The sequence below is a fragment of the Polyodon spathula genome, chromosome 60 (assembly GCF_017654505.1).
Source record: "Polyodon spathula isolate WHYD16114869_AA chromosome 60, ASM1765450v1, whole genome shotgun sequence".
NCBI classification, from domain to species: Eukaryota; Metazoa; Chordata; class Actinopteri; order Acipenseriformes; family Polyodontidae; genus Polyodon; species Polyodon spathula.
In genome coordinates, this window is record NC_054593.1 from 867,333 (window position 1) to 885,278 (window position 17,946).

The window sequence follows — 17,946 nt, forward strand, 5'->3', positions numbered from 1 at the left end:
CCCTCACCTCTCCACCCTGCTTGTTGGTGTGTGTGGAGAGCTGTCTGATTCCTTGTCTCTCTGTCACCCTGCAGTAAACGAAGGGGGTCACCAGGAGTGAGAGCCAGCCTGAATCCAGAGACACTGAGAAGGGGAGCGTGTCAAACTGTAGGAGCCAGACCCATTCTTTCACAATGAACTACACTGGAAATTAATCTCACTCATCATGCTGTGAGGATTTATGTCAAGCTTGTTTGTGTGAACACATTAAACAAAGCTGCCAATAACACACATTTTTAAATACAATTAGTGTACCAGTGTCGGTGAGAACAGAAGTGAATTGTTTAAAAGAAATTAAAACTAAGGGTGTGGCAGCGATGTATGCTTCATTTAACTAGAGTGGCCTCTAAGCTATTGCACCAGTGCAGACACAAGCTGAAACTAACTTTTTTCTTTATTTTATTTCAAGTGGTGCAAAGTTTGCACTGGAGCAAATGCTGTGGGTTTGAATGAACTTGGCTGCTTTGCATGTTTAACCCTTTGCCGTCCTGTGGCGGACTAGGTTCCACATCAGTTTTCCCTTTCCAGCCCGATGTCAGAACCTGTCATCAAGTAGACGTCAAGCACAGGTCTCTGGTCGTTTTTTCTTCGGAAAAAGCAGAGAAAAGCCGTAATAAAAAAAAAAAAAAAAAAAGGGGGGGGTGTATCTGAGCAATACCCCACTGCTCTGCAGACATAACCTGAACAACCAGAGAATATCACAGGCATTTGCAGAGCTTTTTGAGATGTTACAGTAATAAAATAATGACCTGGTTCGCATTATTGAGGAGTTTGGTGATAAAGCGAGTGATCAGGAGAGGATTTATCAGTATGCACGTCTGTAAAGAGGTATGTGAAAAATACAGCAAACAAGCTTGGCTGGAGATGCAGTACTGAGTCTATTTTTCTTGATTTTGTTTCTGTGAATTTATTAAGATGTAGAATCACTGCATTGTGTTGCAATTTAAACATTTTCTGTGTTAAAAAGCACAGCTGTCTATTAGAAATACACTACAGATATGACCAAAGGTTTTTCCTCGCTGTAGAATGAACTAAATTTGCTTCATAAAGTTGAATGAAACCTGCTGAATAATGTTACATTAACACTTTGAATTACACACCGCTGTGTAGTTTTCTATATCCTGTATGAAAAATGGACAATAAAACATGGACTTCCAACATCTAATATGAAGTACTGGTAGACTTTTGTGATATAATTGTGCAGTTTCTTTGATTACACGATGGTCAATAAAAGTTCTGAATTATTATTATTATTATTATTATTATTATTATTATTATTATTATACTGAACATTTGAGGTGATGCTAAACTTTTTTCCAGCATTGTGCATATAAATCAGCCCTGCCATTAGAATGTTTGAAGCTTTATATGTTGTGTGTCAGTTGCATCCTATAAGAAAGTGAAGTGTAGATCATGCTATTAAAAGAGACCACATTTCACTATTCAGAAGCCACTAATAAACTTTGCATTGATTTTCCACTGAAGTGTTGTGAAGTGTTTTTTCTCTATTGCTTTACTGCTCGGCTCCACTATTTGTGCTGCCTGTCTAGGAGAAGAGAACTCTATTAATCCAAACAGCGTGCAGATTTATTTAGATTGGATTTGGAGCAATGGATCCTCAAACAGGTTTGGACTGTACAGGTATGAAATGCATGCGGAAATGGCAAAAACAACAAACAAAATCCATTGTTATTTTAAAACATTGAGGTCAAGAAAATGTTTTGAAAATAATACCACTAGAGGGTACTTCATATGAACAGCCTTTGGAAACACATTTAGAAGCACACTTTAGGAGTTTCATTTCTATAATATGTATTTTTAATGGAATGAGGGTGAAATTATGCAAACTGTAACGTAACAATAATAATCATTGTTAGCTTTAGTTTATGTTTGTATTGGAACCCAAGGGCTGAAGCTGAAATGTATAGAAGGGGTTCAGACTGATACAAATTAACAAGGAAATGTCACTTACACTAACAAGGACCATATTGGAAATGGAAACATAATGACACCACAGAAATCCAATAGCAGTGTTATTAACAGGCAAGAATTGGGAAGAAAATAAAAGTATCAGTTCTGCCATCTGCTGGTCACTTTTATTAACTGATTCAGTATAAAATATTTAAAATAAAATGCCTGAAGTGTGTATAAAGCTAGGGGTGGGCACCAATATCGATATTTGATATATGATATATTGATATGATATCGATAATAATTTCCATGTCACCATATCGTGGGATAAAACAATTCGCATAAGCTCACAGATTTGCTAATACTGCTAAAAATACAAACACAATGATCAAGTTTATTTTATATTAAGATACAACAAACCCTGTACATACCAATGAAGTATTATTGAACTGTTTTATTCAATTGATTGGCGTTTTTCTTCTTCTGAAAACCTGATCAACAAATGCATTTCAAACATTCAATAGCCATAAATCAAGAAAAACAACAAACCCACAGCCCGTGTCTCCTCTATGTGTATATCCTCTCTGTGTATCCTCTCTCTGTGTCTCCTCTCTGTGTATCCACTCTTGTGTCCCACCTCTCTCTGTATCTCCTCTCTCGTGTGCTCTATTCCCGTTTCCTCTCACAGGTGTCGTATACATATTTTCCCACCCCAACGTCCGGTTATATCGCGTGATTTTTTTTTTTACCAGAAGGGAAAGTTAATGAATCGCGAGAGCGGTGATTATACAACATTTATTCACTAGAGCGGCTGCTTTTATTTTGTGTAAAAGAAGCAACGCAATCGGAAACAAGTACAATGTTTTAACACAACTGCATGTATAACACAGTCGTGGCAAAATACATAATTAACAGCACAGACAGAGTTTTCTTGTTGAAAAAATTGTTTTATTGACAAAATTATAAAGTAATAACAAGCTTAACACTTACACGTATATATACACACACACACATACAGTACTGTACAAAAGTTTTAGGCAGGTGTGAAAAAATGCTGTAAAGTAAGAATGCTTTAAAAAATAGATCTGTTAATAGATTATATTTATCAATTAACAAAATGCAAAGTGAGTGAACAGAAGAAAAATCAAAATCAAATCCATATTTGTTGTGACCACCCTTTGCCTTCAAAACAGCATCATTTCTTCTAGCTACACTTGCACAAAGTCAGGGATTTTGTAGGCACATAGTCAGGTGTATGATTAAACAATTATACCAACCAGGTGCTAAAGATCATCAATTCAATATGTAGGTTGAAACACAATCATTAATTGAAACAGAAACATCTGTATAGGAGGAATAAAACTGGGTGAGGAACAGCCAAACTCGGCTAACAAGGTGAGCTTGCTGAATACAGTTTACTGTCAAAAGTCATACACCATGGCAAGACTGAGCACAGGAGGTAGTTATACTGCATCAGCAAGGTCTCTCCCAGGCAGAAATTTCAAGGCAAACAGGGGTTTCCAGATGTGCTGTCCAAGCTCTTTTGAAGAAGCACAAATAAACGGGCAACGTTGAGGACCATAGATGCAGTGGTCGGCCAAGGAAACTTACTGCAGCAGATGAAAGACACATCATGCTTACTTCCCTTCGCAATCAGAAGATGTCCAGCACTGCAGTCAGCTCAGAATTCGCAGAAACAAGTGGGACCCTGGTACACCAATCTACTCTGACGTGGATGTGCACGAAAACACAGGAACTGGGGTGCAGAAAAATGCCAGCAGGTGTTCTGGACTGATGAGTCAAAATTTGAAATATTTGGCTGTAGCAGAAGGCAGTTTGTTCGCCGAAGGGCTGGAGAGCGGTACACGAACGGATGTCTGCAGGCAACAGTGAAGCATGGTGGAGGTTCCTTGCAAGTTTGGGGCTGCATTTCTGCAAATGGAGTTGGGGATTTGGTCAGAATTAATGGTCTCCTCAATGCCCTGAATACAGGCAGATACTTATCCATTATGCAATACCATCAGGGAGGCATCTGATTGGCCCCAAATTTATTCTGCAGCATGACAACGACCCCAAACATACAGCGAAAGTCATTACGAACTATCTTCAGCGTAAAGAAGAACAAGGAGTCCTGGAAGTGATGGTATGGCCCCCACAGAGCCCTGATTTCAACATCAAGTCTGACTGGGATTACATGAAGAGAGAGAAGCAACTGAGGCTGCCTAAATCCACAGAAGTAGTGTGGTTAGTTCTCCAAGATGTTTGGGCCAACCTACCTGCCGAGTTCCTTCAAAAACTGTGTGCAAGTGTACCTAGAAGAATTGATGCTGTTTTGAAGGCAAAGGGTGGTCACACCAAATATTGATTTGATGTAGATTTTTCTTCTGTTCACTCACTTTGCATTTAGTTAATTGATAAATATAATCTATTAACATGCCTATTTTTGAAAGCATTCTTACTTTACAACATTTTTTCATACCTGCCTAAAACTTTTGCACAGTACTGTATATATAATTGTTGTATAGTATTTTGTATCGCCTGCAGTGGTGATTAAGGGTCAGTATGAGATCCAGCTGTTCCACTGAGACATACCCCCTGTGAACTCATTAATTCGGCGCGGCTCTGTCGAGCGGGTTACAATAGGCAGAGCAGTAAACTTTATGAAGACGGCAGAACGTAGCGCTCGCTATTACTTATCCAATGCTGCCATCGTGTGGCGATTTATTAGAATGGCATGTTCTAATATTGTATATTACTCTTTCTGTACTACCCATTGTAAACAGCAGAGGGCCCTAGCAACCGCTTGTCAGCGCCGTATCTGCATTCCATCTAAAATCCTGCTATTGGTTTCAATTTTTCTCACGACTAGGTATATCTAAATCAGTAACGATGCCTTTGTGTCTTTTTTTTTTAATTGGTCAAACAGCGTAACAGGGAATTAGTGATCCTGTATATTTTCTTTTAAAAATTGCTGGTGCAGTTTATGGTCATAATGTAATCTAATGTACTGATGCAACAATGTGCTAATCAATCTACGATTAATTAATAATTAATTATAATGTGGTGCGTCTTATATATATATATATATATATATATATATATATATATATATATATATATATATATATATATATAATATATATAAGAACATAAGAACATAAGAAAGTTTACAAACGAGAGGAGGCCATTCGGCCCATCTTGCTCGTTTGGTTGGTAGTAGCTTATTGATCCAAAAATCTCATCAAGCAGCTTCTTGAAGGATCCCAGGGTGTCAGCTTCAACAACATTACTGGGGAGTTGATTCCAGATCCTCACAATTCTCTGTGTAAAAAAAAAAAGTGTCTACTATTTTCTGTTCTGAATGCCCCTTTTTCTAAACTCCATTTGTGACCCCTGGTCCTTGTTTTATATATATTATATATATATATATATATATATATATATATATATATATATATATATATATATATACACACACACACAGTGTGTCATAGTATCATGTACACTATGTGTATATATAGATATATATATATATATATATATATATATATATATATTATAATAGTATAAGAATTATGATGACTGCATTATGAAACTTATTGCTAAATTGTACCTCTTGGAATATAAAAGGAAGTGTCTCTAACTCTGGTAAGTATATCAGGTTTCACATTGTGTTATTTTTTAGAGATTCCAGTAGACAATGTCATATACCTTCATGTGCACATTTTTAAATACAGTTCAACAATGTTTTAGACTACTTATTGTAAATTAAAATCTTTACCGTTCCATCACTCGTTGGCCATTATCTCGGAGTGAAGTCCTACCAATTTTGGCTAGTGTTGATATGTGAAAACCCACAAGAATAACTTGACATAAAAATACATGAGTTATATTATGTTCATGTTTATGTGGTCCACTATACACATGAATGAAGCTGTATGGTATAATTTTTTTTAACAGAAAAAGTCATTAACGAGTCCCAAGATCAAAATAAATCACCCTTATGAAAGTTTACCAGTTGAATTTATCATAGTACTTTCACACTTTTCAAATAGTTTCTACTGTTTCAACATGCTTTCACTGTGCTTTACTGTACTGAACCATGGTGTACTATAGTAAACATTTCTTAGAAACTTATATTATTGTATATCATGTTGAAACAAGGAAAGTTAAGGTAAAACCAAGGTGCGAAAGCACTATAAATTAACCAGGGTAAACACTCATAAGGGCAAGAATCAATATCAATAAATAAACAACATATTTCAATAAAGGAGTCAATTTGGAGAAACATTAAAGATAAACAATTTTGCATTTCAGATAAAACTCAAAAGATTAGCACAATTCAGAAGATTTCAAGTTCCACAGACTCACCATGTGAGTTCGATTGTGTACATCTTGAACAGCCTCTTCAAGGGCTACCAGCTCCTCCAATGTTGAATATTGATCAAAACTAAACTCTCCATCTTCAAGAGTATTCAGCCTTTTCCGTAATTCCATCACCTGTTGCCTTATATCTGTCAGAAGGTATACTACCCTCTGCTGGAATTCTGGAATGCATAAAAAGGACATTTCTTCTAATTATAAATACCGAATTACTTCAATTTGGTGCCTCAGCGCTTATTTTAAATTGATCAAAAATGACTGCAGCCCTTAAACGAGGGCGATGATTATACGAGGGCAGCCTTTATTAATACTATGCTTTAAAAACACTGCAATATTTTATTACATGATTTAAGACATTTTAAAAGCGGTGCCGTGAGAGGCTCCGATCTGCAGCATTATACACCAGTTTGTTTTGGGGCTGTATCAGTACATTTACTGACAGTTAACGAGAGCCTATTAGGTGGCATTTGGGAGATCAGGAGAGTACTGTACCAGCAAATCAGGAGTATGTATTGGTTAAGGGGCGGGGCAATGCTGGTGTGATGTAGATGTTCGTCTGCACCAAAAATGAGCTCAGAATATCGGCTTGATTTCTGTAAAAACTCAATAAATCCTTGTCACATAGACAGCTGCAGTCTATGACGTCAGACCAGAAACCAGGTAATAAACAACAGAGAGGTAGAGTTGGGTGGAGCTGAACAATTGGTTTCACTCAGCATTTAATGAATGAACAGAACAGTAAATAAAAAGGTTGTAACAAACAAAAACACAGGACACGGCACATTCACCAAATTAAAGAGACAAACAAACCGGACTACACAGACACGGTGAGCTGATATTTAATTATTATTATTATTATTATTATTATTATTATAACCTCTATCTCCAATCCCGTTCTCCACTCACCGAACACACAACCCAGAGTGAGTGAAAACATGCTGCTTTTATGCAGCTGTACCAAGACTAGACTGCTAATCAATCATTCAATTTGAGTCTCGGTACAACTGCATGTGAATTAATAAAGTGCATTTCCCCGTGCTCACATATTATTACTTTTTACTTGCACGTGAAGTGTTGTGCAAGCCTTGTGCCTAAATACAAATATACATTTTAAACACTCGTGTTACACAGACCTGTTTATATCCCATGTACCAATGACTATACACCAATATTAACACACAACATATAATAAACACAGGGGCAGGCACTTTTCCACACTGCCAAAGAGTTCCAAAGTCATGCACCACCCAGAAAGCATACCTGCTATCAGTGTATACGGTTACAGTTTGGTCCTCAGCCAAAATGCAGTCTCGCGTTAGGGCAAATAGTTCCGAAGCTGGGGCTTACAGATTGCTAGGTAATTTTGTACTTTCTAAGGCAGCAGTCGCAGTGGTGACTGCATAGACGACTGAGCCATCTGCAAATAGCTCTAAATCTGCATTATGCAGGGGCACATCAGGGTGTGGCTTACAGACTTGTTCCACAAGGGCAGCGCAGTCATGAGGCTCCCTATCTGATTCTATGGGAAGAAGAGTGGCAGGGTTAAGAACAGTGCACCGTTTGTTTTAAAGTTACATGAGACATAATCATTAACACATTCTGGTAGTGCCGGAGTCTGGCTGGAGTCAGGTGTGCAGTTTTTGCCTGTAAAATAAGAGCATGAACAGCATGGGGAAGGTAGACTGTTAAAGGACACATTGCAACAATGTCAGCACTTGCTAACACTGCTTGGGTAGCATCCGCCACAGCCCGCAGAGAGCAGACCAATCCTCTGGCCAAGTTATTGAGACGTTTGGAGTAGTAGGCCACAGGGCGCTGCTTCCCTCCGTGGTCCTGTGTAAGAACAGCAGACATAAAACATCTGTTCACAGACAAAAAGGTTAAAAGATTTAGGATAATCAGGCAAGCCCAGACATGGGGAAGATGACAGTAGCTGTTTGAGTCTGTCTAGGGCCCATAAGCCTTCTTGGGTCCACGCAACCATATCTTTCATGGCCATTTTATGACTGTAAATGAGATCAGAGAGGGGCTGTGTGACCTCTGCATAATCAGGGATCCAGGCCTGGCAGTAACCGGCCATTCCTAGGAGCGTCATCATGCGCTGTTTTGTGGCAGGATGGGGGTGTTGCAGTGTGAGTCCATGCCAGTCTCTACCAGGGAGGCATGAACAGGGGCAAAAACCTCCTCTGCCTCCCTGCTCAGAGGATACTGCGCACAGCTAGGTCTGTGAGTGCTTTTAGGTGTGACTGTTAGTGGTCTGCTCCCCTCACCCTCCCGATATCGTATTTATCTATAGCCCATAGGGAGCCTGGGAGACCAGCCAGCAAAGGTGATGCGGTCTCACCTAAGACCATCGATTTTGATGGGAGTGCCCTGTCTATCCCGTGAATACCTCGTTGGAAGGGTGCCATCCAGTAAAAGGGAACACACACAGTGTGTGTACTGGGGGAGAATTTGGACCCGCCTACTTTGGACTGCCAGTCAGACACCTGCAACACAAATTTAACCCAAACACCAGTATCCTTCCATTCAACACCAGGTGTTTTGCAATAGAAACATGTGGCGTTGTATTAGTAAACTGGTATAATACAGTCCCTATTTAGTTGAAACCCTAAAGTCAAAATCTCTCATCAATGGTGAGTATTGGGTGGTACAGTGGAAACCAGTCCGTGGCATAAAGCAGCCAGTATGTCCCCATTTATCACGGGTCATAGCAAAAGTCTCGTCAATTCACTTGCTTGACATTGTATATGTAAGCTGTATGTCCCATGCATAGAACCAGTCGTGTGCCTGGGCTGAATCAGACAATAACATAATAGGGTGTGAGATAGTGAGGCCATGTTTTAAATAGATTTCTAAACCCAGTTTGCACAGTAACTCCCTGCCCGCTAGATATCAAGGACAATACTTCGAGTATATAAACTGATGCACAAGGCTTCTGCCCTCAAACTGGACCGATATGGGCATCATAATTTCTCTTTAAGAACTATACCAGAGGCTCCTACAGTATTTATTGACTCAATAGACATGAGAGGGTTGACATGGCAGCACTGGTATCCACCAGAAAATCAAATAACTCACCATTCACGAGAAGACCGACAGTGGGGGGTCTCATGGGGGTTAGAAAAGATTTGTACACGTTGTTTTTCTGTCAGCTGTCCCTGCCTCGCCTCATTCTGCCTTGAGTTTATATAGGGTAACCTGTGGCGGTGGCGCACTTGGCCAGTCGCCGCCTGTAGCTCCCTGTTCATTTGGGGAATTACTAGTGAAATGCCCTTCCTGCCCACAATTATAACAAGCGTAAGCTTTGTCCTGCTGCTGTGGACCCTGTCTCTTTCTGCTGCCACCTCCCCTGCCTCCCCGCTCATTGATCCTACCTTATCTCCTCCACCTGCCTTGTTGGAAGCTGCCCCGTCCATGTGGGCGTTGTTGGTTTTGTCTTTAGTAGTAGGCTGACTTTGCAGCTTGCAGTTTAACTCTTTCTTTTTCGGCTCTGGTCTTTGTTTTATTATCTTGTGATTGCTGTTGTCTTTCGGCATGTTTGCAATGTTCAATCACTGTTGGTAAAGTAGCAGATTCCCAGCCTATGGAGGTCATTCTTACTTGTTTGTTTAATGCAGATGTTAGTCAGTTCATCATAGCTGCTTTCAGCAGGCTGTTGTAATCATCGGTGCCTGGTTTGAGACCACTATGTTTGCGAAAACATGTTTCAGTCTTTGTCTATTCTCCTCCAGTGATTCCTTGGAATGTTGAGACCAGCTACTTATAGCATGTCAGTCTGTTTTAGCCAGATAGGCTGCTCTTATTTTTTTCTCTTCCTCTTTACTTTCTTTTAGCATTATTCCCTTGACTTGGTTTGCTACCTATCTCTCTGCCTCTCTTTTAAAGTTTCTATAACTGTCCTAGTCAATTTTATGCTTTTTTCAACATCCTCTAACTTTTTTCTGCATTCTTTTAACACTCTCTCACTTAACGCACCTTTTAATGAAAAATCTGCTACTTTGTGCCACAAAACATTCGATTCACTACACCTCAATCAGAATAAGAATGAAGAATAAAGCTTTTCTACAATAAGAAGGGGGCAAACTTGAGCTAGAAGATTTATATAACACAAACAGCACCAGGTGAGGAGAGAGATGAGAGACAAGCAACGTCTTGTTACCTGGTAATGAGACAAGGAAGTGAAATATGCGAAAAAAAAAAAAAAATCATAGTGGGAAAGGCGAGTGTTATATAAAGTAGGAATGTCTATATTTAGCACTTTGGCTAATTCAATGTTTTAAATTTAACTTTTATTTATAAACATCAAACACACTAAATCAAGTGTTCAATATTGCACTGTATTTTATAGTCTGAATTTGAGCATGTATGAAACAGTATGGAATAAGAATGTCTTCTACTCAGAGGTTTAATCACTAACAGGACCAGGATTCCCCAATTCTGCGATCACAGAAATTATTACAGAATTCACCATTTTGCATTGGCATTTTCAGAAATTGTCTCACATAGGCGTGCAGTAGAGCTTCCGTCTAAACTACAGAATATAACTGTAACTGTCTGTGCTGAATAGAACCGAAAACCTTTCCATGAAGACATGCCTCGTACCAGCCTCCGCGGGAAAAAAAAGTTACGATAATTCAGACAATAGGGTTATGTTGAAATGAGGGAGGATACAATCTGAATTATTGGCACCGCACACCGGCAACTACAGTGATACAAATATGTAACATTTGCAAGTAAAAATGAGAAGGATATTATTATTGTTAAATAAATAAATAAATACATAAAAATAAATAAAAACTTTCGCCTTCCTCTGAAAACCTGCGAGTGTGTGGGCCCGTGTCCAGCTGCATCTGCTACTGCTGCACCTCTGGTTTAAACATGATTAGAAGCATATTAAGAAGGGTAGAAAACCAGTTCATAAACAAATTTGGCTACCAGGGTCGTCGTATTTTGTTCTCATTCTTTGAACACACTCACACAGGGTCTGGGGTTCTTTTCAGGGTCTCAGTTTATTCACCAAAATTAGTAAGAAAGAAGGATTTGAGAGAGAGGTAACACAAAGGGTACAAATGAATAGAGCAGGTAAAGATAGAAGTAGGGTTTTGTTTTAAAGATAGGTGAACAATATTATACAGAGCAAGAGGGGGGAGGCTGTAAGAAACAGATAAACAGTATCACTCAGGGCCTGCCATCTCCATCTCATGTGTTACATCATCTCTTTCTCAAATAGTCATATTTAACATGTTCTATACACACATTTGACTAAATCAACAATAGCGAAATCATGTAAGGATACACCCCCGCTATTTCTCTTTTCAGGTTTCCCAGAAAATCTGCGCAACCGGTGTTTCAACACAGCTCTTTCTCCATCCAGAAATATTCGCGCTCTGCTGAAACTGTTCTGATGCACTCTCTTTTAACTCGGTGCCTTAAAGGGATAGCCCTGCATTTGGCCAGTATATGAACAAAAACACTTGCTTTTAAACACCCGGTCACACCCTCCCCTGCTATTAGTCAGAGTCCTCTATGATTATCCTAGCCCTGGGAACTGAGATCTTCTCTACAAGCACCTGTTCCACTTCACAAAGTAGTTCCACAATGAACTCACGGTTAGTATCCTCCAGACCACCTATTGCTGTTTGTGTCTGTCTAAATGGATTTCTATGCCTGCCTGCCCTAGTCCATGAGGATCTCATGGGAGCGGGTTTGGGTGCTACCCCTGAAGCTGACTCAACAAATTTCTGCCTGGCCAAGCTCGTGGCCTCTACCATTGTCACTACAGGAGGTTGACCTATTACTGCACCCTCATTCTTTGATGAATTTGACTCCATCCCCACCTTTGGTTGAGGTGGAAGCACGGATACTGCCTTTCGGGTACTTTCTGCAAAATCACTACACGACCTTAACTCAGACTGATGGACCCTCCTAACCTTTCCTTCCCGCACTGACACTATAGTACAAATAGTACCCTGTATCTCTGAGATCTTATACACATCAGGACCCCAGGCATCCAGTATCTTGTTGAACCCTAGCGGTCTGCTACTCACATACACGTATTGACCTAGTTGAAGGGACGGGGGGGCATTACTTTTTCAATGTGACCACGCACTATATTCTTAGCTTTCAGGCAGAGATACTCCCCTGCTTTTCGGTGTGCATCCCGTAACCTTTCCTGATGCACTCACAACCAATCAGTCTGCAGAAAATGGCATTTCTCTGGTTTCAGTTTCAGTCCTGTCTCCCTTAGTCTAGCCAATACAATATCCAATCGGTGCAGGTGCTCCTCAAATGAGGTAGAATAAACCAATACATCCTATAAATAAACTAGCAGTATTTCAAAGATCAAATCACTCATAGTAGCTTGCATTAACCGCTGGAAGGTAGAGGGAGCGTGGCACAGACCAATTGGCATTTGGGTTCAAACAACCCAAGCGGAGACACAAACGTTGTATTCTCCTGGTCCTACCCGTGCGACCCGGATCACGTCCTACACTGCCGGCTAACTAGCCTGTTCTTTTACAATACCCCGGGGTCTGCCCGAGGGTTCCCCGCTCTCACTGTCTTGCTGTGAAACTCTTTCATTTTTTCTTTTTCTACCGGCTGATTTCCGGTCCTGGACCAGACCTTCCGCACTCTCGGCGTGTCGAAGAGGGCAGGCCTGAGGAAACAGCGGAGGATTATAAACTTATAGGGCTAACAATCTCCTAGACTTGCCTCTCAGCCATTCAGAGAGGGGAAATGTCCACAAACCCACTTTCCCACCTCCATGTGTCACTGCCATGAGTCACAGGCGGTTGTTGGACGACTGCCGCCCTCTTCCTGTAGCCCTGTGAACACGCCAGCAGAGTCAGCACAGATATCCACCTGCTACAAGCCGAAATAAGGGATATCTAACCCTTTTGCTGCTGTCAGCCAAAGCCACCCTGCAGTCCGTAACAAATCAGTTCCATCCGTCAGAAAATGTTCCCTGAAGAACGTCTCTGATTCTGTACTGACTACCAGTGTTTAACAGACACAGCACCAATACCTGACCAATCTTAATGTTAACTATAGGGCATGTCCCTACTGCTCATTGTATGACCTGCTCCTTCATCGCTCCCGATCTGTTAGTGGACCCTAAAAATAACACTGCATCTCCCGCTATCATAGCACTTTCAATCAAAGCTGATATATTTCGTTTTGCTGGCCGCTGCGGGCAAACTTTAGCAATGTGACTCTCCTCCCTAAAACGAAAACAAATCGTTTTCCCGTCATCTGTATATTTCGGACGCTCTTTTGCAGTTGACTGCACCCCCTTCCACCTGCTACCTAACGCTAAGCTCATTACAGCCTCGGTCAGATTCTCTGGTGCTTTGCCCTGTTTCTCCATTGCTTTCAAAGCATCCTGAAGTGTTACTATCCCTGCTTCTCTGTCTCTTATTGTCACTCCAGGCACCTGAGATTCAGCACAGACATCCACTACACTGGTCGCAACAGTTTTAAAAACAAAAGGTTTATCCTCCTCCTCAGCCCACAATGTTGCTTCCTCACATAGAGAAAGGTCATTTGAGGTTTCTCCCTCACAATTCTTTTTAAACTTTTCTCAGTGACGTATCTCTGATCCCCTCTACAAACTGGTCACGTAAAACATTTGTCCACGATGCTCTTCTGCCATCGTGCTTCAAACGGTACCCGGGATATAAGTGGATCTGTGTAACACGAGTTGTTTAAAATATATATTTGTATTTACGCACAAGGATTGCAAAGGACTTCACGTGCAAGTAAAACGTAAAACTTCCGAAAACTATGTGGAGCTGGTTGAGACTCTGGTGAAGAACTACAGCACAATGGGCTATAGAATGTCCTTCAAAGTCCATATCCTTGATGCTCCTCTTGATAAATTCAAGGAGAACATGGGATCGTACTCAGAGGAGCAAGATGAGCGCTTCCACCAGGATATACTGGACTTTAAACGTCGCTACCAAGGACAGTATATCGAGAACATTACTACATTTGGGGACTGATTCGTGAAAGTGATTTACAGTATAATCGTAAATCTCAAAAAAACTACTCGCTTCTAAATCTTTTGTAGTCATTTTTGTATTAGTTTAGTATAAATACATGTTAATTTGGATTCATATGTTGTTTTTTTTCTGACTTAATGTGAAGGAAAAGACACAAATTCGCCCGTTTTCCCATTGGAAATAGTGATATTTTGAAATATCACTGTGCTGGTCACAAAAGCAAAGTTTGTGGGGAATAATAGCCATTTTCTATACTTTTGAGGCATTAACAATTAGGAAATAACACTTCCTACCCAGGAACAAAAATTGTGTTACACAGTGTATTATTGTTACTGTTGGTATAATTTCACCCTTATATATATATATATAATATGATTCTACAGATTGCGCTACAGGTGTTCTCTGAAACATTTAATTTGTATCATCATCTTCATTTAGGTGCTGCCTAATGGAACAAACATGTAAACCATCTGACTTCTTTCAATTGCAGAACAAATTTATGGCGCACACAATATAGTGTATTCAATATGCTTTATTGCATTTAAAAAGATATATAAAAAGACTGTTTGAAAACCTTGGTGTCACGGAAGTAATCAAATCACACAGTGTGTCAACTTTTCTCATGAATTATATATATATTATATATATATAATATATATATATATATACTATATATATATATATATATATATATATATATATTAATTTGGAGACATGTCGGATGAAAAGATCGGAGATCAGCTAGTGGAGAAGACTACTTAATTTACTTCAGAAACGTACCACTTACTGAACAGAAACTAGATCTTGTGAGTTACTTACCAAATACCTATGCTTGGTTGCTTACACGCAAATGTGACTTGACAAATGCTGCATATTTGCTGAATTCTACATTGTGCATAGCGGCTCGCCTATCCTAGGTAAAGACTTGTTTGCAGCATTAAAAATGCAAGTGATCGAAGGTCGCATTTTAAATACACCATGTATTATTGCCATGCAGATGCCAATTTCAGCAATTGCAAATGACAATACAAAGGACACATTGGGCTGTGCTAAAGGATTTATACATGAAATTAAAATTCGGCCTAATGTGACACCAATACAGCAAAAATTGCGTCACCTATCATTCTCAGTGAGAGATACAGTCTCACGGGAACTCAAAAAGCTGGCCGAGAATGATAAGATTGAACACACTGAATCCTCTCAATGGGTTTCACCGATTGTGGTAACGATGAAGATGACCGGAGGTATTCGATTATGCGTGGACTTAAGAGAGCCAATAAAGCAGTGGTGAGATATTTTTTACATTGGATTTATTAAGTGCATACTAACAAGTGATGCTACACGAGGACAACAGGGATTTCACGGCATTTATTACTCATGATGGACTGTTCCATTTTAAACGTGTGCCATAAGGACTTGCATCAGCACCCAGCTTTTTTCAAAAATTAACTCTGAACTACCGATGCGTCAGACTATGGACTGGGAGCTGTATTTACCCACTTCTACACTGACAACATTGAAAAGACGGTTTCATTTGCTTCACGTACACTTACTGAAACGGAGCGCAAGTCGAAAAAGAAGCACTTGCTTACGTGTGGGCAGCTGAGAAATGGTAAAATTATCTTTGGGGAATAAATTTACACTACGCACGGACCACAGTCCGTTGACAACACTGCTCACAACAAAAGGACTAGGACGAGCGGGTTTACGCATCGCCAGATGGTCAGCGAGACTACTGTCATTTACTTATGATATAGATTGCAAATCGGGAGATGAAAACGTGACAGCTGATTGCATGTCTCGCATGCCTTTACCTGTAGTGGATGTTTTGACAGAGGATGACGTAGAAGTCGCTGCATTTACTACAGGTACGCTTGCTGCAGTTACAGAGGAGCAGTTTAAAGCAGCTTGTTATGCCTGTCCAATACAAACACAACTGGTGAGTGGTTTACTACCAGATGTCCAAAGAATGCAACATGTTTAGATTCTGCTTTACAATTCAAACTGAACTGTCTTTGCAAGCTTGATGTATGATTTGAGGTACTCACTGTCCAATTGTTCCTGCTGAACTGCAACATAAACTCCTTAACCTTGCACACGATACCCACCAGGGGATCGTAAGGATGAAACAAAGACTGCGTGATCTGTACTGGTGGACCAGAATGGATGCTCAAGTTGAAGCAGCTATCAAATCTTGTGTTACTTGCCAGTTATGACAAGACAGCGGTGACACATTTGCCGCCATTACAACCAGTGTCCTTCCCTAATTCAGCGTGGAATAAACTGTCTATCGACATTGTAGGACCATTTGAAGGTGTTCCACTGGAGTGTCGTTTTGCCATTACTTTGATCGACTACTACAGAAAATGACCAGAAGTTGCTTTCACTTCACAAATCACTTCTGCTACAGTGATTACATTCATGTCTACTGTTTCAGTAGAGAAGGAAACCCGAGGGAACTCATATCCGACAATTGATCACAATTCACTTCACTGGAATTTGAAACTTTCCTACAAGATAGAAATATAATACACAGCAAGTCTTCAGTTGACTATCCTCTAGCGAACGAAGAGATCGAACGCTTCAACAGAAGTCTGAAAGAGAGTCATCACACAGCCAAGTTAGAAGCTAAAGTTGGAAAACGTTGACTAAAGCGTTACTACAAAACTACAGAGCTACTCGCCATGCCACAACACAGAGATCACCTGCTGAACTACTGCATGGGAGGGAAATGCATACAGAGCTACATATTGCCAGTTTACAAATATAGAAGTCTAACGCACCATCATCGCTGGATATAGCCAACACTGTCCAATAGAAAGAGCAAAAATATAAAGAGTACACAGACAAATGAAGAGGAGCCTAGGACAGAACCTTTGAATGTGGCCCGTTTGTAAGAGTTCGAAAACCTGGAAATCTGCATAAAGGAGATTCAAAGTTTACCGCGCCTCTCAGAAGTTTGCTCCTCCTGTCTCTCTGTAGCCATCTAGCCTTGCTTCGGCAGGATGCAGCAGAATCCCACCCTTAACATCATATGTGATAGGGTCTTCGTCGGATCACACGTGTGGGTAGCCGGTGTTCAATCATACAGAGAGACAGACGTGGGTGTTGAAACGTCGGCACAGGCGCGCAGCATTTATTAACAAAAACATAAAACGAAAGTAAAATAAAGGCGTTCATGTGACGTTACCAGCGATGGTAACACACACACACACACACAGAGGACAAATACAGCAAACTGTACAAAAAGTGGAAAATAAAACACAATACCCCAAACTATAACTCAGAAGGTGCCGTGAAATCACAGCGATCGCCATGCTTTTATACTGAAACTCCGTTGAGACACGCCCACATGCCTGCTGGAACAGCTGATTGCTTTCAGTTGCTGCTCCACGCACACTGGTAATCGTCCCTAGTGGAGAGTCACAGCAGCTAAACAATTAAATTAATATTAACAGTTAACACAAAAACATAAAATAAACTACATATTTCATTGTGCAAAGCTTACACTTTGCCACAGATGATAACTGTTCGATTAATTTTTCTCAAATATATATCAACAAATTTGGACAGATGTTCAGTTTCGAACCACAGCCAGAAACAATGA